The 24,557-nt window shown below is 40.3% G+C and overlaps 1 long non-coding RNA gene across 1 annotated transcript in view; it reads left to right on the top strand.

Moving 5' to 3' along the window:
- The window catches only part of LOC142865926 (uncharacterized), an 88,186-nt gene extending 65,427 nt beyond the window's left edge, over positions 1-22,759 (top strand). The window contains exons 4-5 of the long non-coding RNA XR_012916019.1: positions 19,376-19,670; positions 22,618-22,759. This is a non-coding gene — a long non-coding RNA (uncharacterized LOC142865926). The remainder of the gene's footprint in view (positions 1-19,375; positions 19,671-22,617) is intronic.
- The last annotated feature ends 1,798 nt before the right edge of the window (positions 22,760-24,557 follow it).

Genomic DNA, 24,557 nt, shown 5'->3' with positions numbered 1-24,557 from the left:
GCCATCTTGCTCCACCCACCCACCCTTGCTGGGGTTTTGATTGGGATTGCTTTGAATCTATAGATCAGGTTGGGAAGAACCGACATCTTGACAACATTAAGTCTTCCTATCCATGGACGTGGAATATCTCTTCATTTATTTAGTTCTTATCTTCACATAGATCTTGTGCATATTTTGTTAGATTTATACATATTTCATTTTTTGGGTGTGCTAATGTAAGTGATACTGTGTTTTAAATTTCAAATTCTACTTGCTCATTAATAGTATATAGGAGGCTGGGCATGGTGGCTCATGCCTGCAATCCTAGCACTCTGAGAGGCAGGGGTCAGGGAGGATCACTTGAGCTCAGGAGTTCAAGACCAGCCTGAGCAAGAGTGAGACCCAATCTCTATTGAAAATAGAAAAATTAGCTTGGTGTGGTGGCTCCTGCCTGTAGTCCCAGCTATTCAGGAGGCTGAGGCAGGAGGATCACTTGAGCCCAGGAGTTTAAGGTTGCACTGAACTACGATGATGCCACTGCATTCTATCCTGGGCAACAGCAAGACCATGTCTCAAAAAAAATAGTATTAAGGAAAGTGATTGATTTTGTATATTAGCCTGTATCCTGCAAGCTTGTTATAATCAATTTTTAGTTCTAGGAGTGATTTTTTTTTTGTCAATTCTCTTGGATATTTTATATAGATAATCATGTCACCTGTGAACAAAGACAGTTTTGTTCCTTCCTTCCACATCTGTATATATTTTATTTCCTTTTCCATGTTCTATTTCATTAGCTAGGACTGTCAGAATAATGTTGAAAAGGAGTGGAGAGTGGAAATATCTTAGCCTTGTTCTCTATCTTAGCAGAATAAATTTACATGGGGATAACCTTCAAGAAATCTCAGAAAACTGAAAAGAAACAGGCACACTAGGGCTCAATGTTCAGAGATGTATCTTCCCTTGCATTTAAGAAGAAAGTTAAAATAGTTAATAGTATACAGTAATATGGACAGAAAGATCATAGAGCATGTGTTGGTTTTGACTTGCTCTTCAATTTCCCAATAATTTAAGTGATTTCCTGACCATTCAAGACTTAGAATTAAACAATACAAATACTTCATTTTTATAACTCTGTGTTTTAAATGGTGTTTGATTATGATCATGTGTTGTTGGATTGAGCATAGTCTTACTCCATTTTGAAGTCTAGTGATCAAGAGAAATGTGCTAGCTGATCTTATTTTTAAAAATTCAGATGGAACTTTATTTCTAGCTATATCTAGGTGGTGTTATTAAACTGAATGTCATGCTAATTTATTGTACATTATATAAAATATCTCTGAGACATTTAGATACCATGTATAGTATATATGTTATAGCTCAGGTAAATAATATATTCCAGGCTGGGCGTGGTGGCTCACGCCTGTAATCCTAGCACTCTGGGAGGCCAAGGTGGGCGGATTGCTCAAGGTCAAGAGTTCGAAGCCAGCCTGAGCAAGACCCCGTCTTTAGTAAAAATAGAAAGAAATTAATTGACCAACCAAAAATATATACACAAAAAAGTGACCAGGCATGATGGCTCATGCCTGTAGTCCCAGCTACTTGGGAGGCTGAGGCAAGAGGATTGCTTGAGCCCAGGAGATTGAGGTTGCTGTGAGCTAAGCTGATGCCACGGCACTCACTCTAGCCTAGGCAACAAAGTGAGACTCTGTCTAAAAAAAAATAATAATAAAATAATACTAATAATATATTCTAATACCTTTATTAAAAACATTTTGTTTTGGTGAATTATGGGTATTTTTCCTAAATCTAATTATCTTCTTAGTTTTATTAGTTTATCAAATCCGTTTCCTAATTACTATTAAAATAAAAGCTTATAAGCCCAGGAGTTTGTGGCTGTAGTGAGTTATGATTATGCCATTGCACTCCAGCCTAGGTGACAGAACAAGATGCTGTCTCTAAAGTAAGTAAAATAAAATAAAATAAAAGCTTATAATCTTTGGCTATTAAAAAAAAACATTTATCAGGTGTTGGGCAGGTGGGAGGGGAGAGGAGTGGATGGGTATATACATATATAATGAGTGTGATGCGCACCACCTGGAGGATGGACATGCTTGAAGCTCTCACTCAAGGGGGGAGGGGAGGCAAGGGCAATATACATAACTTTAACAACATTTGTACCTCCATAATATGCTGAAATAATAATAAAAAAAAGATTGTCTACCACTCTTTCTTTCCAACTCAACATTTTAAATCTTGATTACAGTAGCCATGAACCATTGATGATAGGATTCAAATGAGAAGTCAGTTATATATAGGGACAAATGAGTAAAGCTTCTTTCCTTTTATAAGTAAATAAAGCTGGAATTGATTGGCCAAAAATCATTACAAACATTGCTACATCAGTTTTTTTATTTTTTCTGGATCCGGAAGTCTAACTGCTTAATGACTCTTTTTCAAGGCTACACCTGTGAACCATTAGAGAGATTAAAAATATTATTTATTTATTTAGAGGCAAGGTTTTGGTCTGTTGTCGAGAGTGGAGTGCAGTGGCACAATCATAGCTCACTGCAGCCTCAAACTCATAGGCTCAAACTCCTGCCTCAACTACTCAGTCCTGAGTAGCTGTGACTACAGGTGTACGCCACCACACATGGCTCATTTTTCTTATGTTTTGTAGAGATAGAGTCTTGCTGTGTTGTCCAGGCTGCTCTGAAACTCCTGGCCTCAAGCAATCCTTCTGCCTTGGCCTCCCAAAGTGCTGGGAACAGGCCTGAGCCACCACACCCAGCCCAAAGAGATTATTTTTTAAATCCTGTAATACAATTGTAAAACAGGAGCCTAATGAAGGGCAATTTGCAAAGTTAGTCATGGACAATCGAGGAAAGAATCATCCTCTTTTATTGGCAGTGCCCTAGTAAATACCCTCAAATTTTAATGCTCAAAGCAAAAGAGACACTTTTCAAAAAAATTTCAGCGTATTATGCAGGTACAAATGTTAAGGTTATGTACGTATATTGCCCTTGCCCCCGTCCCCGCTTGGGTCAGAGCTTCAAGTGTGTCAATCTCCCAGATGGTGTGCATCACACTTATTATGTATGTATATACCTATCCCCTCCTCCCCCTCCCACCTGCCCGATACCCGATAAATGTTTCTTATATGACCACTTAGGTGTTGATCAGTGAAACCAATTTGATGGTGAGTACATGTGGTGCTTATTTTTTCATTCTTGGGATACTTCACTTAGTAGAATGGGTTACAGCTCTATCCAAGAAAATACAAGAGGTGCTATATCACCATTGTTTCTTATAGCTGAATAGTACTCCATGGTATACATATACCACATTTTATTAATCCACTCGTGTATTGATGGACACTTGGGTTGTTTCCACATCTTTGCAATGGTGAATTGTGCTGCTATAAACATTTGAGTGCAGTGTCTTTTTTATAGAGTGTCTTTTGTTCTTTTGGGTAGATGTCCAGTAATGGGATTACTGGATCAAATGGTAGATCTGCTTGTATCTCTTTAAGGTATCTCCATATTGCTTTCCACAGAGGTTGAACTAGTTTGCAGTCCTACCAAAAGTGTATGAGTGTTCCTATCTCTCCACATCCACACCAACATTTGTTTTGGGACTTTTCGATACAGGCCATTCTCACTGGAGATAAGCAATATCTCATTGTGGTTTTGATTTGCATTTCCCTGATGATTAGAGATGTTGAGCATTTTTTCATATGTTTGTTGGACATTATTCTGTCTTCTTTTGGAAAGTTTCTATTCATGTCCTTTGCCCACTTTTTGATAGGGTTGTTTGATTTTCCTTGCTGATTTTCCTGAGTTCTAAATAGATTCCAGTTATCAGCCCTTTATCAGATGTGTACCTTGCGAAAATTTTCTCCCATTCTGTAGGTTTTCTGTTTGCTCTCATGACAGTTTCTTTGGCTGTGCAGAAGCTTTTTGATTTGATCAGGTCCCATGTATTTATTTTTGTTGCTGCTGTGATTGCCTTTGGGGTCTGCTTCATAAATTCTTTGCCTAGGCCAATATCTAGAAGAGTATTTCCAATGTTTTCCTCTAGAATTCTTATAGTTTCACACTTTAGGTTTAAGGCTGTTACCCAGTGTGAGTTGTTTTTTGTGAGAAGTGAAAGGCGTGGGCCCTTGTTTCAGCCTTCTACATGTGACTATCCAGTTTTCCCAGCACCATTTATTGAATAAGGATTCTTTTCCCCAGTGTATGTTTTTGTCTGCTTTGTCAAAGATTCGATGGCTATATGAGGCTGGTTTTATATCTGGGTTCTCTGTTCTGTTCCACTGGTCAATGTCCCTGTTCTTGTGCCAATCCCAAGATGTTTTAATTACTATAGCCTTCTAGTATAGTATGAAATCTGGTAAACTGATACCTCCCATTTTGTTTTTATTGCCTAGGGCTGCTTTTGCTATACAGGGTCTTCTCTGGTTCCATAAGAAGTATAAAAAATTTTTTTTCTATATCTGTGAAAAATGATGTTGGTCTTTTAATAGGGATTGCATTGACTCTGTGGATCACTTTGGGTAGTATAGACATTTTAACAATGTTGATTCTGCCAACCCATGAGCATGGTATGGTCTTCCACCTGTTTACATCCTCTGCTATTTCCTTCTTCAGAGTTTCATAGTTCTCCCTATAGGGGTCTTTTCCCCTCTTAGTTAAATATATTCCTAGGTACTTTATTTTCTTGTTGGTATTGTGAAGGTATTGAGTCTTTGATTTGTTTCTCAGTTTTACTGTTATTGGAGTACATGAGTACCTCTGATTTGTGTGTATTGATTTTGTATCCTGAGACTTAACTGAATTCATTTATCAATTCCAGGAGTCTTTTGGTTGAATCTTTGAGGTTTTCTAGATATAATATCATATCATCAGCAAAGAGTGAGAGTTTGATCTCTTCTGCCCCCATTTGGACGTCTTTAATTCCACTCTCTTGTCTGATTGCTATAGCAAGGACTTCCAGCACTTTGTGGAGTAGAAGTGGAGATGGTGCGCAACCTTGCCTTGTTCCCGTTCTAAGAGGGAATGCTTTCAATTTTCCCCCATTCAGTATGATATTGGCTGTGGGTTTGTCACATATGGCTTGTATCATTTTTAGGTAAGCCCCATCTATGCCTATTTTGTTAAGCATTCTTATCATAAAAGGGTGTTGAATTTTGTCAAATGCTTTTTCTGCATCTATTGAGAGGGTCATATGGTCTTTGTTTTTGCTTCTGTTTATGTGGTGCAAAAGAGGCACTTTAGATATTTATGTTGAAGTGGCAAAGGACCTCTCTTTATAAATTTCAGCCATCCAAAGAGTGATATGCAGTGATATCAATTTCATTTACTGGTTATGTAATGTTCTGAATTTGTTCCAAATATGGCCATCTGTCCTCCAATGCTGGCTGAAGGTTCCCCATTTAGATTTCATGGTCTGTTTGACAAGGGATTAAGCTTGAAGAAATGAAGCAGGTGTGGTTGACTGGGCTAGGCTGATTACCTCATTCCTGAATTAGGTTTCTAATAGGTTTTCTTGCTTCCAGTCTTCCTTTTTAGTCAATCTTCACTACTACTTTTACTACTTTACCAGATTCTAAAACATGGCTTTTGTTTTCATCACCTTGCTTTCCTGCTTAGAAACTTCATAGACTCCCCACTTCCTATAGGTTTAAGTCCATGGTTGTCAATCTGATACTCAAGGCCCTTCATAATCTTGCCTAACCAACCATTTCCCCAACTTGTTCTTGGGTCTCAACCATTGTGCCAGGGCAGATAGGTCATAACATTTCTGGGACCAGAAGCAGAGTTTTAAGTGGAAAGAGCCAAAACTGTGACCTGGGATTCAACTATCTGTATGCAGTCCCAGGACATAATGTGTAGAAAGACTGTTTGGAGTCTGTTTGTGGAAAACTTATGAGAGATAGAAGAGGTGGGTGGAAGATGTATATCAGGTTGAGAAGTTCAGGACTTAGTCTTTGAACTGAGTATGCTAGGTGTTATTGGCTGTGCATGTTATGTAGTGCCTTTAGTGCCTGTTAGTAGGAATAGGTCTAGCTTGTTAAAGGAGCCACAATGAGAAGATTACTACTTCTCATCCTTGTCTCCACCCCCACTCCATGTCCCCCTATGTCCTGTGCTGGACATTGTGGAGGGTGTATCCCTTTAGACTGTAGCCATACTCTGGCCTGGATGCTTCAGCTGACTTTAGTGGTGCCAGAAGAAGTCCAAGATTTTTTGTATGAAAAATTATGGTTCCTAGAGCCCAAATTCTTTCCCCAGTGGAAAAGTTGTTTAAAGGATAGCCAAACAGAAGGCACCAGGACCAAATATCAAGTGCTGGGGTATGACGAGCCAGAGAGACCAGAGCAAGCATCTAGAACACTTAACTATTAATTGTTGAATAAAATGTAAAGTACAATAATGAGAACAGGCATTATCTGCAGATACATTTTATGGGCAAGATTGGGATGGAGGTTGTTGGGAATATAATGAGTTTAGTTTTTAATATGTTGAGTTTCAAGTGCCTGTTGGAAATGCCCATTATGCATCTGGATATATGTGTTTGAAGATGAGTGCTGAGGAAGAGGCCTAGCTGGAGATAAAAATCTGGGAGTCATCAGTACATAGTGATATTTGAAATCCAGGGAGCGGGTGTGGAGTGAGAGGAGAAGGAGCTGAGGAAATAACTCTGGGAAACTCTAACACTTAAGGACTGGATAGAGGTTGAGAGAAAAGAGGGTGGCAAAGGAATTAGGAGATGCATCAAATAATGGGATCACAGTAACTGAATTGAGAAAGAGTTTCAGTAAGGATGGAGCAGTCAACTGGAACAAGTGCTACAGAGAAACCAAGATAGATATGGATAGAAATGTGTCTATTGGACCTGGCTGTATAGAGGTCAGTGGTAGCCTCAGCACAGGTGCTTCAGTAGAGTGATAAATAGAGTGTTTCAGTAGAGTGATACTGTTCATATTTTTTTGAAGTATAGATGGTAAGCCTGGATCACTGCTTTAAGATATTTTGTTGAGAAGGAAAGGAAAGAGAAAAGGAAGTTGCTAGAAGCCTGTGAAAAGTAAATGGAAGAAAAAAGGAAGTAGCTAGAAGCCTGTGCAAGGTAAAGGAATAATATTTCAAGAACAGGAAAGACCTGAGCAGACATATAGGTAGAGGGGAAGAGATCAGGAAAGTGGGAGAAGTTGAAGATAAAATGGCCCTGGGGGCAGTGGGAGGGATTGAAATTGAGAGTATACATGGGAGTGGGAAGGGTAGGGAGTGGGGTGGAGGGGTTTACGTTAGCTCTAAACAAGAAGAGGGGTGTCCTTTCCTCTGACCAAAAGAAAGAGTATTTGCAGGAGTGAAAGGAAGTCAAAGGCTTTCACACTGCATATCAGCTACTTATGCACCAGTTTGAGATCCTCTTGGCATTATTGTCTCAGGGGCCTTTGGCTATTGCTTTAGTCCCAGCTCCTGCTCTGAGTGTGTTCTGACTGACTTATGGAGTTGCTAACAGTCTGCTTTATTCCGCATGCCCACACTGCCTCTGGCTGGGGTGCTCCTGCATGTGTAGCTTGGAGATTCTAGGGAGTTAACGCAATGCCCAGTGGAGCAAACCTTTGATTGATGAAAGATGGAAGCCAGTCCTTAAATTCTCTTTCCTTCCTACCTGTCAGCTGATATGAGATGCAAGTCATGTTTATATAATCTCTCTGAAAATGGTCCTGTGAGCTCAAGCTTGATATCAACACACCTTCATATTCACTCTCATTCCTTCATCTTTACCTTTTCCCTCCCTCCTGCTTCCTTGGCATTGCACTCTCTAATAACATGTTAACATGTTAAGCTGAACCATATGATTTCTGTATGTCAAAACAGTTGAACTTCAGCACTTTCATATGGTTCAACCAAATAGTAACACATAAACCATTGCTCTGTTTTGTGAGGAATCCAGGCTAAAAAATATTTTAGGATCTTAGTGAAGTAGGAGTTACAGTCACCTGTTGAATCTGAGCTCTTTTTTTTTTATTTCTGCATATTATGGGGGTACAGATTTTAAGGTTTCAATAAATGCCCTTGTTCCCCCCTCCCCCCACAAGTCTGAGTCTCCAGCATGACCATCCCTCAGAGGATGCACATCTCACTCATTATATATGTATATACCCTCCCCCCTGCCCCCTGCCCAATACCCTATTACTGAAGTACCTATGTGACCACTTAGGTGCTGTTCAGTTAATACCAATTTGCTGGTGAGTATATGTGGTGCTTGTTTTTCCATTCTTGAGAAACTTCACTTAATAGGATGGGTTCCAGCTCTAACCAGGAAAATATAAGATGTGCTATATCACCATTGTTTCTTAGAGCTGAATAGTACTCCATGGTATACATATACCACATTTTATTAATCCATTCTTGGATTGATGGGCACTTGGGCTGTTTCCACAGCCTTGAAATTATGAATTGTGCTGCTATAAATATTTGAGTGTAGGTGTCTTTTTTGTAGAGTGTCATTGGATCGTTTGGATAGATGCCCAGCAATGGGATTGCTGGATCAAATGGTAGATTCACTTGTATCGCTGTAAGGTATCTCCATATTGCTTTCCACAGAGGTTGAACTAATTTGCAGTCCCACCAGCAGTGTAGGAGTATAGAATTTTTTAATTTCCATCTTGATTTCTTCATTTATGAAGTAATCATTTAGTAGGAGGTTGTTTAATTTCCACGTTTTTATGTAGAAATGTGAGTTTCTGTTACGGTTGATTTCTACTTTTATTCCACTGTGATCTGAGAAGATACATGGTATGATTTCTATTTTTTTAAATTTCTTGAGATTTTCTTTGTGTCCTAGGATATGGTCAATCTTAGAGATGTCCCGTGAGCTGATGAGAAGAACGTATAGTCAGTGGATTTTGGGTAGAATGTTCTGTAAATGTCAGTGAGACCCAATTGTTCTAGAGTTTTGTTTAAGTCCATTATTTCTTTATTAATTTTCTGTTTGGAGGATCTGTCTTGTGCCGTTAGTGGGGTGTTGAAATCTCCGGTGATTATGGAGTTGCTATTAATCCATTTGCTAAGCTCCAGTAAGGTTTGCTTTATGAATCTGGGTGCACCTAAGTTGGGTGCATATATATTTAAAATTGTTACCTCTTCTTGTTGGACTGTGCCCTTCACCATTATATAATGACCCTCTTTGTATTTCACTACTTTTGTTGGTTTAAAAACTAAATCGTCTGAAATTAGAACTGCCACACCAGCCTTCTTTTGGCTTCTATTTGCTTGGAATACTGATCTCCACCCTTTTACTTTTAGTCTCTATGCGTACTTGCAGGTTAGATGTGTTTCCTGAAGACAGCATATACTTGGCCTGTATTTTTATCCATTCAGCCAGCCTATGTCTCTTGAGTGGAGAGTTTAAGCCATTCACATTTATTAAGAGAACTGATAGGTAAGGTAGATTACTGTTTATTCTGTTGGGTTGGATGTTGTTGCTTTGATTTCTCTCTTGAGCCATTGTATTATCTGGCCTTTAATCTTTGGGTTTTGGTTGTTTTTATATTCGTGAGTTTTTATTATGGTTTTCCGTGCGTAACACTGTTTTGAGTACTTCTTGTAGGGCTGGTCTTGTCTTGGTGAATTCTCTGAGACTTTGCTTGTCTGAGAATGTCTTTATTTCTCCTTCATATATGAAGCTTAGTTTTGCAGGGAAAAAGATTCTAGGGTGGGCATTGTTTTGTTTCAGAAGAGTGAGAATGGGGCCCCAGTCTCTCCTTGCTTGTAAAGTCTCATTAGAGAAATCTGGTGTTATTCGAATTGGCTTTCCCTTGTATGTCACTTGCTTCTTTCCTCTTACAGCTCTTAGAAGGGCCTCTTTAGTTGATATTTTGGTCAGTCTGATGACTGCATGTCGTGACGTCTTCCTGTTTGCGCTGAATCTCTCAGGGGTCCTCTGAGCTTCTTGAACTTGTATATCGAGATTTTGAGCAAGGCCTGGGAAATTTTCCTCTATTATATCTTCAAATAGCTTGTCCAACCCTTGGGTGTTGTCCTCTTCCCCTTCTGGTAACCCTATGACCCTCACATTAGGTTTATTCACAAAATCCCACAGCACTTGTAGGCTTTGCTCTTTTCTCTTGTTTCTCTGCTCTATCTCTGTGATGGTTTCATTTAGTTGGAGAGTGTTATCTTCAATCTCTGAGATTCTTTCTTCTGTTTGATCTACCCTGTTCTTGAGACTTTCCACTGTATTTTGTAGTTCCCTGAATTGATTCTTCATTTCCAGGAGTTTGGTTAAACTTTTCTTCATTGTGTCCATTTCTTTTTCTAGATCCTGCAGGCTTTTTGTGGTTTCCTTGTGTTGGTTATTGAGTTGTTGTTGCAGCTGGGTGAGTATTCTTATGATCCACATACGAAATTCCTCTTCTGTCATATTGGTTGCCTGATTTTGGTTGGTGTCCATTTCTAGGGGGCTGGTGCTCCTCTTTGGGGGTGTGTTTTCCGTTTGGTTCTTCATATTTCCTGAGTTCTTTCGCTGATTTCTTCCCATGTCGATCAGTTGTTGTTTCTTTCCTTAAGTTATTGTTTAGGTATTCACACACCTTGTTTAGTTTCTGAGGTGTTAGGTGGTGTCTGTGGGTGAAATTGGACCACTCCCTGTATATTGAGTCAGTGGGTGCCGTGGAAAGGCTGTGCAAGATGCCATCCCTGTCAGTAGGTGGTGTTTGCTTGGAGGAACAGGCTATGCTATTGATTTTGTGTCCTGTTATCAGCTCTTGTTCTAGGCGGAGCTGGGTTGGGTAAGCCTGCCCTCAGGCCGTTAGCAGGGGTCAAAGTTCTGTTCTCTGCTTCCAGGAAAAGCTGTCAGGGAGGGGCTGGAATGATCCTGCTCAGCCAGAAAGTCTGGGTGTGGGGGTGGGGCTGTCTGAGACCCGCAGTCTGGAGCGGGCCTCGCTTCTTTCCACCCTTCCCAACTCTGCAGCTACTCCTGGGCCCCTGCCAGCAGGCCAGACCACATGCCACCAGGCCTCTCCAGATTGTGATGCCGGCGGGGAGGTTCCCTGTGCAGAAACGCTGCCTGGGCTGGGCGTACAGCCTCCCTTTGGTGGGAGAGTTGCCCTCTAGGATGCTGATCTGCCCCTGGAGGCACACACACCTCAGCAGGCTGTTCACAAAATCCCTTCTGTGCCCCGGGTAATGCTAGACCTCGGTGCACGGGATCTGGTCTGCAGGTCCAACCTCTGGGTCCCAGAGTTCAAACTGTATCCCCACCAGGGAGAGGAGTTCCGGTCCCAATTCACCCACAGGGAGCCCAAGCTGTGTCTGTGTCTCTCAGCCTCTGAGTCGGCACCGTTCTCCTGGGAACACCGTGCCAGCAGCACCTGGGAGGGCGGGCGGGTAGGGAGCTCACAGTCTGAGTTCCCCTTAGTCAGCTGTAGGGTCCCAAAAGGGAAGGTCCCGTTCCCTGGAGGTGCCTCCGGCTGGTGGCTGTATTGTCTCTCTGGGCAGCCGCGGGTAGGGTCGGTGGAGGGGAGAAGGAGGCAATATGGCGCCTGCTGTGCGGCTCGGGTCTGTGCACACGGAGGTGCCCTGAGGGATTTGGGAGCCTGGTGCCGTGTCCGCTAAGGGCTCACCGGTAGCTGGCGGTGGCCATCTCTGGGCTGGTGTCCGCAGGTCTCTCCACCCGCTGGGAAGCCCACCAGCAGTCCCAAATGCAGGGGAGGGGAAAGGTGATTTATCCACCTACCCTTCCCACTGGTCTCCGGGCTGCTCCGGTGGTCTCAGCTTCCAGTTCTCCCCCGCAGCCTCCTCCCGTGGAGTCTCCCGGGGTCTCAGATACCCCTCCTTCCGGCCCTCGTCTGCTGTATGCTCACCCTCTTGCTTCTTTTTTCTAAATTCTGCTAGAATCTGTCTTTTCTGCAGAGACACTCTTTCTGGTGGCGTTTCTCGTCCATCATCTTGATCCTCCTCTATCGAATCTGAGCTCTTATTAACAGCTATTATTTATTGAGCACCTGCTGGGTGCCAGGCATTGTGTTAATGGTTTTACATACATAATCTTACTTAACATAAAAAGTAGGTATTATTATTCCCATTTTACTCATGAAGAAACTGAGGTAAAAAGATGTTAAATAACTTGCTCAAGACTATACAGCTAATAAATGGTAAAACCATATTCCAAACCTAGTTCTGTCTGCTTTCCGAGCCTGAGATCATTTTACAGCAACTTGTTGTCTTGCTTAAGATGAATGAGAAGAGCATTCAACAAAGACCATTAAAAAGGATTGACTAGAGATAGTGGGGGCCCTGGTAAGAATGAAAATAATGAATTTATAGTGGCTCAAATTCATACAGGGGTATGTATAGTTTTCCTTAGCTGTGTTCAGTTCTTTGACTATAGGATCAGAGGAGTCTGGTAATTGAATTGATGCAGCAGTGAGATACAGCTTTGGCAGCTGAAAAGGTACAATAGAGAGAAAAGGAAGCAAGGGTTGAAGATGCTAGCAAGAGCGTCCAGTGATTGACCATGGTTTGCAGATCGGGTATGAGGAAAGTGTGACCCTAGGTAGGGGCTGACAAACTGAGAGAAAAATAGAGGGGATTTGAGGCCAAATCGCTGACTTGTTGGGAAGTGAAGAGTTGGAAAACCTGTAAGAAAAGAGTTGTGGTCAGAGTGGGATATTGATTTGAAGGTATCAAAGGTGGAGTATGGTTTTTGAAAGGGTATGGAGGCAAAAGTCATTGGAATTGAGGAAGTCAAGACACTGTGAGCCATGGTGCTATGTCAACATCCTTATGAATTTGGAAATTATCCAGAATGATGGAGGGATTAGAGGTGGATTGTGAACCAGATATATGACAGGAGCAAAGACAAGTAGGATGGGTATATAGTTAGTGTGACTTTTTGAATAAGAAGAGATTTTTTTTTTTTTTGCATGAGCATGAAAGATTAATAGCTAAGAGTAGAGGCCTGCAAAGTACCTGTGGGTCAAATCTGGTCTTGGTGCCTGCTTTTGTAAAGAAAATTTTATTGGAACACAGCCATGCTTATTTGTTTACATATTGTCAATGGCTGCTGTCAAGCTTTAATAGTAGGGCTGGGTAGTTGCAACATAGTTAGTATGTCCCATAAAGCCTAAAATATTTACTATCTGGTACTTTGAAGAAAAGTTTGCCTACATCTGGTTCAGAAAATGCAATGGAGGCCAGGCGTAGTGGCTCATACCTGTAGTCCCAGCACTTTGGGAGACTGAGGCAGGAGGATCACTTGAGACCAGGAGTTCAAGACCAACCTGGGTAATACAGCAAGACCCTGTCTCTAAAAAAAAAAAAACAAATTAAAAAATACTAAAAAAAAAGATTGATAAGAAAATGCAATGGAAGAGTAAGGAGAATAGTAACACAGCTCTCCCTAACTCTCACCTTAGCTAAGTATGCACACTAGGCAAGAAAGAGCAGCCTTGAGATAGCTTTACAGGACATGGGGTTGTAAGGCAGAGAGCCAGCTTTCAACTAGCAACAGAAGATGGAGTGATCATGGAGGGAAGAGGTGGCCAACTTAGAAGTGTACTTTTTTTTTTAAAACCAAGGAATGAGTTCTAGACAGTGCAGTCAAAATGTTGGGAGAGAGAGGAGCAACAATAAATTGGTTAGAGAAGGGAGGTAGACAGGAGTGGTATTGAGAAAACTATTGGATTGTTGCTATCCAGCCAGAGTGTTCAATTTGTGTGATGCCCAAGGATCATAGACATAAAAAGACAAAGAAGAATTTATCCAAGGTTCTCATCTGGGTTAGGCTGAGCTACTTCCAGATTGCCTCTAGCTTAGCAAGGAATTCCAAATTCAAAAGGCAAAATGCCATGGCAGTGTGGCTTCCAGGGCAGGCCTAGGCCTCTCTCATTTCCTTGTTTTGGCAGTCTGAGAAAATCATCATCTGGTAATTTTTGAATATAAAATACAATCCTGTTTTCTCTTTGTTGGAACATTCATGGGTTTTAATTCTTGCTGGTAGAGTTACAAAGATTGTAAATTTCCTTTTTTGTCACCTAGCTAGATGATATGCATCCTGGTGAGTATAGTTAGAAGGTAGTACATTTAAAATATGTATCTAGAAGGCATCGCTAGATCAGAATCATCTCCTTCCTTATATATCTTGAATAATTTTCAGAACTATAAGTTCCATCATAGAGGGGAACATATTTGGCTTCTTCATTGTTGAGTCCCCAGAGCCCAGGAGTAGTAGATGTTCAATATATTTTTGTTGGATGAATCAATGAGAAAGAGATTTTTTCCTCTTAATGGAATATGGCTTTGGTAGCAATTTTGAAAGTACTGGAAAATACCATTTAGGATTTTCCATGAGAACTAGTGCTTGCTGTAAATGTTGTATGTGTGTGTGTGTGTATAAATAAATTAAGAAAACAGCACAGGAGACCAAATGTAGAAATAAATGTTTTAGGAAAAATTCTGATTTTGGTTATTTTAAGATTGGTAGATTTAAAAATAATGTGTCATTTTCAACATGATTTTAAATGAAGGATGTTTGAGGTGGCTGAGACAGGGTAGGGGAGTTGAAAGGGGAAAAGGCACAAAATAAATGGTGGAGGGACATACAACCTAGGCTTTCAGCCACAAGATTTTTTTACTCAAACTCACAAACTCATTGTCAGAGTAGGGAAAGGCCATGGGAGGTAAGCCAAAGAGTTACAAATCTGTGATGGCCATAAGAGGAATAAAAAAAGAACCAGGGGTCTTCTCTTGTTTTTGGCTATTTTGAGAAAGAATCTGGTTAAGAGCACAGCCTCAAGTGGTTTATTTTGAGAGAGACCATATCACATTTGAGCTATACAAATGTGTATACAGAGGCGATATGGCGAGCCTGGGCTGGCTTCAAGTCCTGGCTTTACTACTTATTAGGTGTGTGACATTGAACAATTTATTATTTTCCACAGTGCTCAGTTTCTTAATCTGTAAAATGGATCTAATAATAGTAACTACCTTATAGGGTTGTGTGAGCACTAAATTATATATATATATATATATATATATATATGTATCATATAGAGGAAACTATTACATATGTATTCAGCAACCATTAGCTATTGTTATTATTATACTTGGTATCAAGTTAAAAAGTCTCTAGTTGTTTTACTGGATCAGATGTAGCTTCTAATCCAGTACCAAGCCCAGTAACCAAGTGAAAGGTTTTGCTTAATTTAAGCACAGCTTTGTTCTTTTTGGCATTTTGAGCATATTATGGAAAAAGATTTATAGTATGTTGGAGGAAATGGTTTGCAGTTTTTAAAATACCTTTCCCCTATGAGCTTCTAGGATGCCAATTATAAATATCTTGTAGGTGGAAAGAGAGACAGAGGAAAGACAGAAAATTGGGTTCAGAGAGTGTACTTGGTGGCATTTTCTTTGGTGCACTTCAACACATTACCATAGGGTGGAGCTCTTCCCTTACTCTAGAATCACAAGCAGTTTAAAATTCAACTATTTAAGCAGAACAGATGGAGGGAGAGTAATGAAAGCAACTTGAAATTGATGGCTGTTTTGGTATACTAAAAGTAGTTTTGTTTTTTTAAAAGAGTAAAATTGTAAAAAGTTTTAACTTTAAATATTTTGCAATAGACAAGTAATTGCTTCTAGAAAAATCAAAACATGTATTTGAAGATTTTAGATTCAAATCAGAAACAGGAGAAATTCTTTCTTTAAAAAATCACACAATCTAAAATGAGTTGAATAATAAAGCATATTGCACATGGATACATAATACACACACACACACACAGACACACAGACATCTCAATTTCCCAAAACTATTAATACTTGAGAGTCTCAAATTGATGCCTGAGTATGCTTGCTATCTGGGGAGGATTGGAGAGGTCCAGATCAGATGCCTGACGTCATTTGCTTACATATTCCAGATATCTATCCCAGGTGTTTAACATGGTGCTAGGCCTTAAATATTGATGGAGATGATGAACCTACTTATATACCTTGTGGCCAGCTCGCAATGAGAGAGAGAATTTCAAATATTCTCACCCTGTTCATGACCAAAGTTCTGGACCTTCTCATTCTGTGCCTACTGGGCCAAATCTAATTGCAGGGGGTATCAGAGGCTGGCACAACCTGGGTGGGTGAAGTTCCTCAGGGCTTGACCAGGAAATTCTTAGCTGACGCAGAGGAGGACATCATCTGGGTGGTAGTATTATGGATAAATTTTTCATCTTTATGCCATTTTCTATTGGCTGATTTGTGGGGTTTTTAAAATTTTTGCAGTGAGCATATAGTGCTTTTGTAATTAAAACAAAGTAACTCTACTTCAATTTTGGAAGAACAAACAAAGAAAATAAGCAAGGCTGAAAACTGGATGAGATCTAAACCCCTGGTCTTAGAGGGGAACCCAAAGTGTCCCCAAAACTGAAGGGAAGGGGCCACATATGGGTATCAACATTGGGTTATGGAGCCAGGTTTTAGGTGATGAGAACAAGCAGACATGATTGATTTGAGAACAATGAGCATGGTAGTGGTGGGTAATTTTGACCAATTGGTTAGAGAGAAAAGGAATCCAATCCCTTCAGAGTAAGCAAGGCTGAACATTCCCAGAGTCACCTGGGTGACAGCCCTGACAAGTTCCATGTTGGTTTGGTCTATAGCCCCTGAGTTGTGGGTGGGAAGCTAGTATTCAAGTTCCTGGTCTGGAGTTATTGGTGTGGGTCAGGGCTGGGGAGTGACAATCAGGGTCTTGATGGGCCAGAGGTAGGCCCCCTCTGTTTTCCCAAAGTACTGGGCCATTCCCAACAGGTGACACTCCAGGGTTATAGGTTTATCAGCACTATCCTGCGTTCTCCATATCCTGTCAAGCAGTGATGTTATACCCATGATACATAACAGCCAAGGATACTGCATAGTACTCTGGAGGGGTTCTCTGGTTGGGGCTTGGTGTAGACGAATCACTTTGGTTAGGGAGAACCCGGGAAAATTCATCTGCTCAGTCCTCCCCTTTCCTCTCCAAGGCCAGTGGTAAGTCCTGGTCACAATGAACAGCTATACTTGTAGGAGAAAACCTGCAAGTTTTCTGGCATCCCCTAGATTTCGGTGGTAAGAGAGGGTTTGTGTGTGTGTGTGTGTGTGAACAAAAGCACAGGTAAGTGGGCACACTCACAGCTGTACTAGCAACATTGCCTTGGCTTTAGTTAGTTTTCCCTAGGGTGAAGCTTACATCACTGCATTTTTCCTCACAGTGCTTTAGTCCCAGGAGTAAGAAAAATTGGGCCTGTTCCATATTCCCCAGGTACCTGATGGAAAGCACTAGAAACCTGCCTGAGTTTCCCTTTCCTGTGTGTGTGTATCTGTGTGAAGGGTGTGTGTTTGTATGTGTGTGGGGAGAGAGAGAGAGAGAGAGAACAAAAAAGTCAAAGGAGCCATCAGCCAGTAGAATGAATATCTGGGTCAGAAAGGCAAGGTTAAAATATTTATAAATGAGGTACCATGATTGATAGGATTAGAGGCAGCTATCAAAGCTGAAGTACAAATTTAGAAATCTAAGGAGATTCCTAAAGGAGAGGAGAGAAGAAATTGGTGGAAAACAATTTAGATGATCAGGAATCTAAAGGACAGACACTACTAACTAATACTTTAATAAAAATCTGTCTTTTGGTGTTAGGCATGTCTTGCTCAGCATACACACCTTTGTTATTCAGTTGGATCTTTATAGCTCTGTTGTTTTAGCCAATTGCTTAACTTGTTTGTTTCTCTAACTCTACAAAATTTTTTACAAGAAATGGAGCTTCATTAGATGAAAGTATTGAGAGTGATGGTAGATTTATCATTTGCCCTTTTCACCATTGAAAAGTGCCTCTGTTTATCTATTAGAAAAGAAAGATGTTAGGGCCTCAGCTTATTTTTCTGTTTAGATGAAAAATGTCATGTCTCTGTGTAATTGGCTTTATTTTGAAACACAGAATTTTTTCAGGCCAATTTCGTTTCTCTGACCCAATTTTTCCCTTTCTCCTGTCACTTGGCTTCTTTAAAATATGAAACTGGGAACCAGGCGCTTGAGGCCTCATGATGACTGTGTCACTGATTTGGTATGTGATCTTGGCCAAGATGCTTAACAGATGAGGCACAGAAAGGTTAAATGGGGTTCATAGGACTGTAAATACTGACCTGTCTCATTAAGAGATTGTTTAGGTCAATACATTTTTGAAAAATCCCAAACCAAAGCAAAGCAGAGCAAAACAAAAAATAAGCCCCCCTTTTTAGCTACTCCATGTCCTTTTCTTACTCTCTATTCTTCTCTCCCCATATCTACTGATCAAGTCTGGAGTAGACAAGGTTCCTTTACAAGATGGTGCTCATCCCTCTTGGTCTGGGTCTTGAACAGTCTAGCAGCATCTTTTAGATATACTTTTGAATGCTCGGTCTGTGCAAATGGGAAGTTCTATTTGGGAAAGGAAAGAAATTTGTTTTGAGTAATTGTATTTGATTATATAGATCTAGACTGGTTATGTTGAGGGTTCTTGGGCCTAATCTCAGTTCTGTCCCTGGCTCATGGGGTCTGCTCCAGCCCCTTTCAAGGAGTAACAGAAGACAAGGCAAGGATAACCAACCTGCTTGGGAAAAACAACCTTGCTTGCTAGAAAGCCTAGAAGAGGAGGCTTAATTGCCATCTGAGAAATCCTATGACCATAAGCATCACTTTATTCCTGACCCTACCAATAAAATGAATATCAAATTATTTGTTTCCCATGTAGATTATATGCCTATCATGTATATTAGATTAAAAATTATAAGAAGCAGTAATGTTCTTATTGAACTCCTTGGAAATATAATTTCAAGGCATAACCATAATAAAACAGAGTTATTGTATTATAACATCTGTGTGAGAGTCTGGTGATGTAGATTGTGATTCTTGCTCATGCAGTCTATAATAGCAAAGATTCCAAATGGCACTTATCTAGTTCTAATTTATATGCATAGCTATAACCAAATCTCCTGCTAGTGGGACTTTGTTAATGTAGTGTCTTCTGTATAGCTCCAAGTGGGGAGAAATTATTTGAAAGCTCTTTTTAAAAATATATAAATCTGCTCTAGAGAGATTAGGTACAGTTGTAAATAAAAGAAAAATTCTCTCAACCACCCAGGCTGGAAAACTTGTCATTCTTGATAACTTCTTTTTTGCCTTGCTCTTCCTTTCAGTCTTATAGATTTCACCATTTGTAGCAGACACTGCATGCATTGTCACTCAGCTAAAAGACTGTTACTCAGCTTTCCTTACAGATGTCCACATGACTAAGTTCTATTTAATAAAAGTGGGCATGTTATGCAATACTTTCAGAAAATCTCCTTTGAAAGGTAGAGATCACATATTTTTTCTCTTCTTCCTCTAGTACACCGTCTGGAACATGGATGTAATGGCTGGAATACCAGCATTCATCTTGGACCATGAAGATGCATATCCTAGGAATGGCAGAGTATTCACCTAGAAGGAATATGGATCTCTGAAGATTTCATGGGCTGCCACACTAGCCCTGGGCTGACTACCTTTGAAATTTTATCTTATTTAAGCCATCCTTATTTTGTGGCTGTGCCCACAGAGGAAATAGTTTTGAGGAGGAAGATGATGAGTTGGATTTCGGGCATATGAATATGAAACACTGGCTTCCCAGATACAGATACAGAAGAGTGAGAGCTATGGAAAGATGGAAGGGCTGCATTAAACCAGGCTACTTTCTCTGCTTCTGTTTTCCTGTTGTCCTGTGTTACTAATACTCAGAAGAAATGAAGTTAGCCCTGCAGAGTTCACTTCAGGAAATGTTGGCCTACACTAGAAGGTCCATAGCCTTCTCTAAGTGGTCTCTTCAGTTTCAGTCCTTGCCTTTTGGAACTGTGTTATGCATTGTTCTCAAAGTAACTCCTTAAAACCATTTTGACCTGTGCCTATTGACTGCAGTCTGACTTTCTTTTGCTGACTCACAAGGCCCTCCACAACCTATTCTCAATCTACTTTTCCAGTTTTTTTTTTCATTGTGTCTTCCCTGTACCCATGCTTTAGTCAGACTAATGTACTCTTTCTGTCCTATTTATGTTCCATGATTTTCTCTTTTATGCTTTTGCACATATTCAGGATCATCACTAGCCCATATGGATTCTTGGTGCAAAGTAGAAAAAGGTGTCTCTTCCTCAAGACACTTTACTTCCATATGTATGAAAATTGTTGTAATATATTGGTCATTAGAAAATGTCATTATCTTGCCACCTACTAGAAAATTCTTGTGAAATATATACAAATCACCCATGTTTGATATAACCAAAAAGTCATCAAAATATGAACATTTTCATCAAGATGTCTACACTGTGAACATAGCCCCTTATATGTGGCACTCTTTTGCAGTATACAAACTGAAGAAGCATGAGTAGAGCCCTGCTCATACTGTTCCCTCCACCTGAAACTCACACACACCACCATCTTCATGTGTCCAAGGGCTTTTGGACAAAGCTTTTCCGGATTCTTCAAGCTGAAAATAAATTTCTTCTTACCCTAAAAACCCAGAATAGTTTGTCTGCACCTCTCTCAGGGTATTTATCACTTTCTAATAGTATTCTGTTAATGAGCATGTGGTTTTTAAATTTTTTAAATTTAGTTTAATCTTATTTTATTTTATTTTTGGAGACAGTCTTGCTCTGTTGCCTGGGCTAGAGTGCCATGGCATCAGCCTAGCTCACAGCAACCTCAAACTTCTGGGCTCAAGTGATCCTCCTGCCTCAGCCTACTGAGTAGCTGGGATTACAGGTGTGAGCCACCATGCCCGGCTAATTTTTTCTATTTTTAGTAGAGACAGGGTCTCACATTTGCTCAGGCTGGTCTCAAACTCCTGACCTCAAGCAATCCTTCTGCCTTGGCCTCCCAGAGTGCTAGGATTACAAGCGTTAGTCACTGTGCCCGGCCTATGAGCATGTGTTATCACTCTACTAGACTAAACGCTCTTTGAGGGCAGGATGAATTGACAATTTACTTTTGTAGCTTCACAATACATGGAGAGTATTAAACTTAAGGTTACTATGTGTCTCAGTTTGTCCAGGACAAATTGAGATTTATGCTTGTTGTTCTGACATAAGTCATAATAGTGCCTCCTTTCATGCTCAAAATGTCCTAGTTAGAATGATAAATTGGGCCCAGGGCAGTGGCTCATACCTGTAAACGTAGAACTCTGGGAGGCTGAGGTGGGAGGATTGCTTGATCTCAGGACTTCCAGACCTGCCTGAGGAAGAGCAAGACCCTGTCTCTACAAAAAGTAGAAAAATTAGCTGGCCTGGTGGTGTGCACCTGTAGTTCTAGATATTCGGGAGGCTGAGGAAGGAGGATCACTTGAACCCAGGAGTTTGAGGTTGACACAGTGCTTTCTTTGAGGCAGTGAGCTAGAATGATGCCACAATACTCTACCCAGGGTGACAGAGTGAGACTGTCTCAAAAAAAAAAGGAATGATAAATTGAACACTCTACTTATGTGGCATGCCCTCAGCAAATAATTGATGGATGAATACATGGATGAATGAGAGGGACTTGGTAGTCATCCACATAGAGAAGGTAACTGAATATGTAGAATGACCACCTAAAGTAGCTGCCCCAAATACCTAATTCAACACACAACAACAAAAATTTATTAATTCCTTAAAAGAAAAGGTGAAGATATTCATCAAAAGAGAGAATATAGAAAAGATGAGGGTCAAGGGCAGGACCTATCGGGAATGCTAACATTTCAGGGATAGAGAGAGGAAGAAGAGCCAACATAGGAGGCAAACCAGAAGCAAAGAAGTAGGAGAAAAATCAGGGTAATTCCATGGAAGCCACAGAGAGACTTTTAAGAGGAATGAGGTGGTCAACATTGGTAAAAGCTGCAGTGAGGTCAAGCAGGGTGAATTCTAAGAAAAAACTATTGAATCTGCCAAGGATTAGGTCATTGCTGACTTTCGAGACAGCAGTTTGAATCGAGTGTAATAGAGTGGAGGGTGGAAGCTAGTTTGCAGGGGTTAGGGATTGACCTAATATTGAGAAAGGAGTCCATGTGAAATTTGGTTTGTGGAAGGAAGGTGAGAAATAGGATGGTAACTTGGGTCAAAGTCAGGAGAGCCCTGAATATAAACGTTAGGGAAGGAGCCATTAAAAATAGATTATGGAATTATTTCTCTCAGGAGTGAAGAGGGGATGGGATCAAGTGTCCACATAGAGGATATAGCCTTGGCAAAGAAAAAGAAACACAGTGCTTTCTCTGAGACAGAAAGGTAGTGGGTAGAGGACCGGCAAAAGTGCCGTGCATTATGCAGCATGAAGAAGGCAGGGGAATGAGGGAGCCTACATGGCTAGTCTTTGCAGTGAAGTAGGTGGTGAGGTCATCTCTGAGAAGAGGGACAGCTGGGGTAGGACTGGGGGCTTGAGAGCAGTGGAAACAGTTTGGATTTAGAACAACTGTTCTAAGAAATTCCCGAGGGAGTCAACAAGAAGCCTGCCAAGCTGCAGTGCAAGCCCAGCTGAGGTTTAACTTCCCATACAGAATGAGATAGTTATTTCCACAGAATCCATAGAAAATGTATTTCTCAAGCTTATTATCAAAATATGTTTTTCTTCCATCAGGAAGAGAATAAAGGAACACACACTGGCAATTTACAATGTGGCAGAAGACTTACGGGCATTTCGTCTCCCCCAAAAGACTGTTGTTCAGTCTTCCAAAAGCCTTATAGCACCGTGAGTGAAAATGAATGCTTCATACAGGTTATTTGTGGTAAGTTAAGAACATAGACCTAAAGCCAAGGATCTTCTATTTTCAGACCTACTCAGGGACAAACCTTGAGTTTCTATGCCCAGTTCAGAGCAAAGGCAAACACTGATGTTTCCGTGAGACAGAGCATAAAGTTGCAAATAGCCTCTCTGATAAAACCTGATTTAACCAGGCAAAACCTTTAAGCTTACAAGCGGCATGTTAAATCCACCAAAGGCCAAATGTCAGGCTTTGCCCTTTAAAGCCCAAGTAAATGACCACAGTACTTGTGGCTTAAGATGAGAAAAGTTAAATCTCTCTCACACACAGGTAATCTTTCCAAATGTCATTTAATCATATATTCATAATTATTAAGGTGTTCTTTAAGGAGGATAACATTTGGAGACAACTGCTTGGCCAAAGCGTTAGGCATTATTTTCTTGAAAACAGAGTTTGCTTCCTTTGTTTCAGTGGGGAATCAGGGTGGCATTGGTCCAACAGCACAGCTGCCCAAGTGTATAAACAAGTGACTTCAATTCTTTTTATCCACCTCTCTAAGCAAAGTGCAGGATCTACACATATGCACTTGATTAAGGATATTTTCATGTGTTTGTATTGCCAGGCTCTTCCAATGGCACATATCTGAGAGGTGAGCAGTAAAACAGATAGAAATAAGTCTTAAGACATACATGCATAAGGCACCATAAGAGATTTCACTTAGCTGTCTCTAAATTACTCACAGTTTCCCCCTTTTATTTACTCAGTGAAAGAGTTGTTTATTAAGCACCACCTGCATTAAATTATATGAGTATTCATTTCCTTTGGAAATAATTAGCTTGTTGTTTATGTACCATTTTCTTTAACCTCATCAACTGTACCATTTCAGGGGCATTATAAAGGGAGAGAGAAAAACACACCATTTGGGAATAGCTTTTCTCAATCTCAAGGAGAAATATGGCTTACTTACTACACTCTGAAAGAGTTCCCTTCATTAACTCTGCCATGTAATTCTAATTAGCAATTGGGAGGAAGGAATGAGAGGGGACATAAGCAAAGGAATCACCCTTTTCTCCTAAAGGGTCCAGAAACCAATTTGCTTTAATAGTAGAAATTATTATTATTATGACCAAGCATTTATTAAGTGCCATTACTGTACCAAGGATGGTGCTAAGTGTTCTTTCTGTGATATTTCATTTAATCTTCACAACAGCCCTATGGTATAGTTGGGAAGTTTTTTATAAATGAGAAATCTGAGGATCAGGGAGGTTAAATGATTTCCCCTAACATCACACAGCTAGAAAATAAGTGGAAGGGTTGGGATTTAAATCCAGGTTTTCTGATAGCTATCCTTCCCCTAATATTCTCAGTGGTCAATTGGTGAAAGATATTTTAAAATTTTGGCATTCCAAAATTGAAAGTACCCTTAAAAACATATCTTTCTATTTCATGAAAGGTTATTGAGTATTGTATAACTTCTGTATACAATGAAGACTCATTTTTCTTGCCTGTGGCTAGCTCTCTTCATTTTGCACATTTGTTAATTCACTGACAAATTTGCTTTTCCTTAACTATTTCTTGTTCATCTCTGAGTTCCTACAGAGGTATAAAAGGACAAGTTTACAGTCTAAAAATATTGAGACAGTTTACACAAATGGCTGCTAAATTCCAGAAACTATCCAATTTAACCAGCTAGTAATTATAGACTTAGCTATGCCCTGGGCCCAATCACAGCCGCTGAAACAGAACTTCCTATTGCATAAGCCTGATGAAAGATAATTAGAGGAGAGCACAGGTGGCATGTCTGTATCCTGGGAGA

The sequence above is a fragment of the Microcebus murinus genome, chromosome X (assembly GCF_040939455.1).
Source record: "Microcebus murinus isolate Inina chromosome X, M.murinus_Inina_mat1.0, whole genome shotgun sequence".
Classification (NCBI taxonomy): domain Eukaryota; kingdom Metazoa; phylum Chordata; class Mammalia; order Primates; family Cheirogaleidae; genus Microcebus; species Microcebus murinus.
This window is presented reverse-complemented; position numbering and strand designations above follow the sequence as displayed.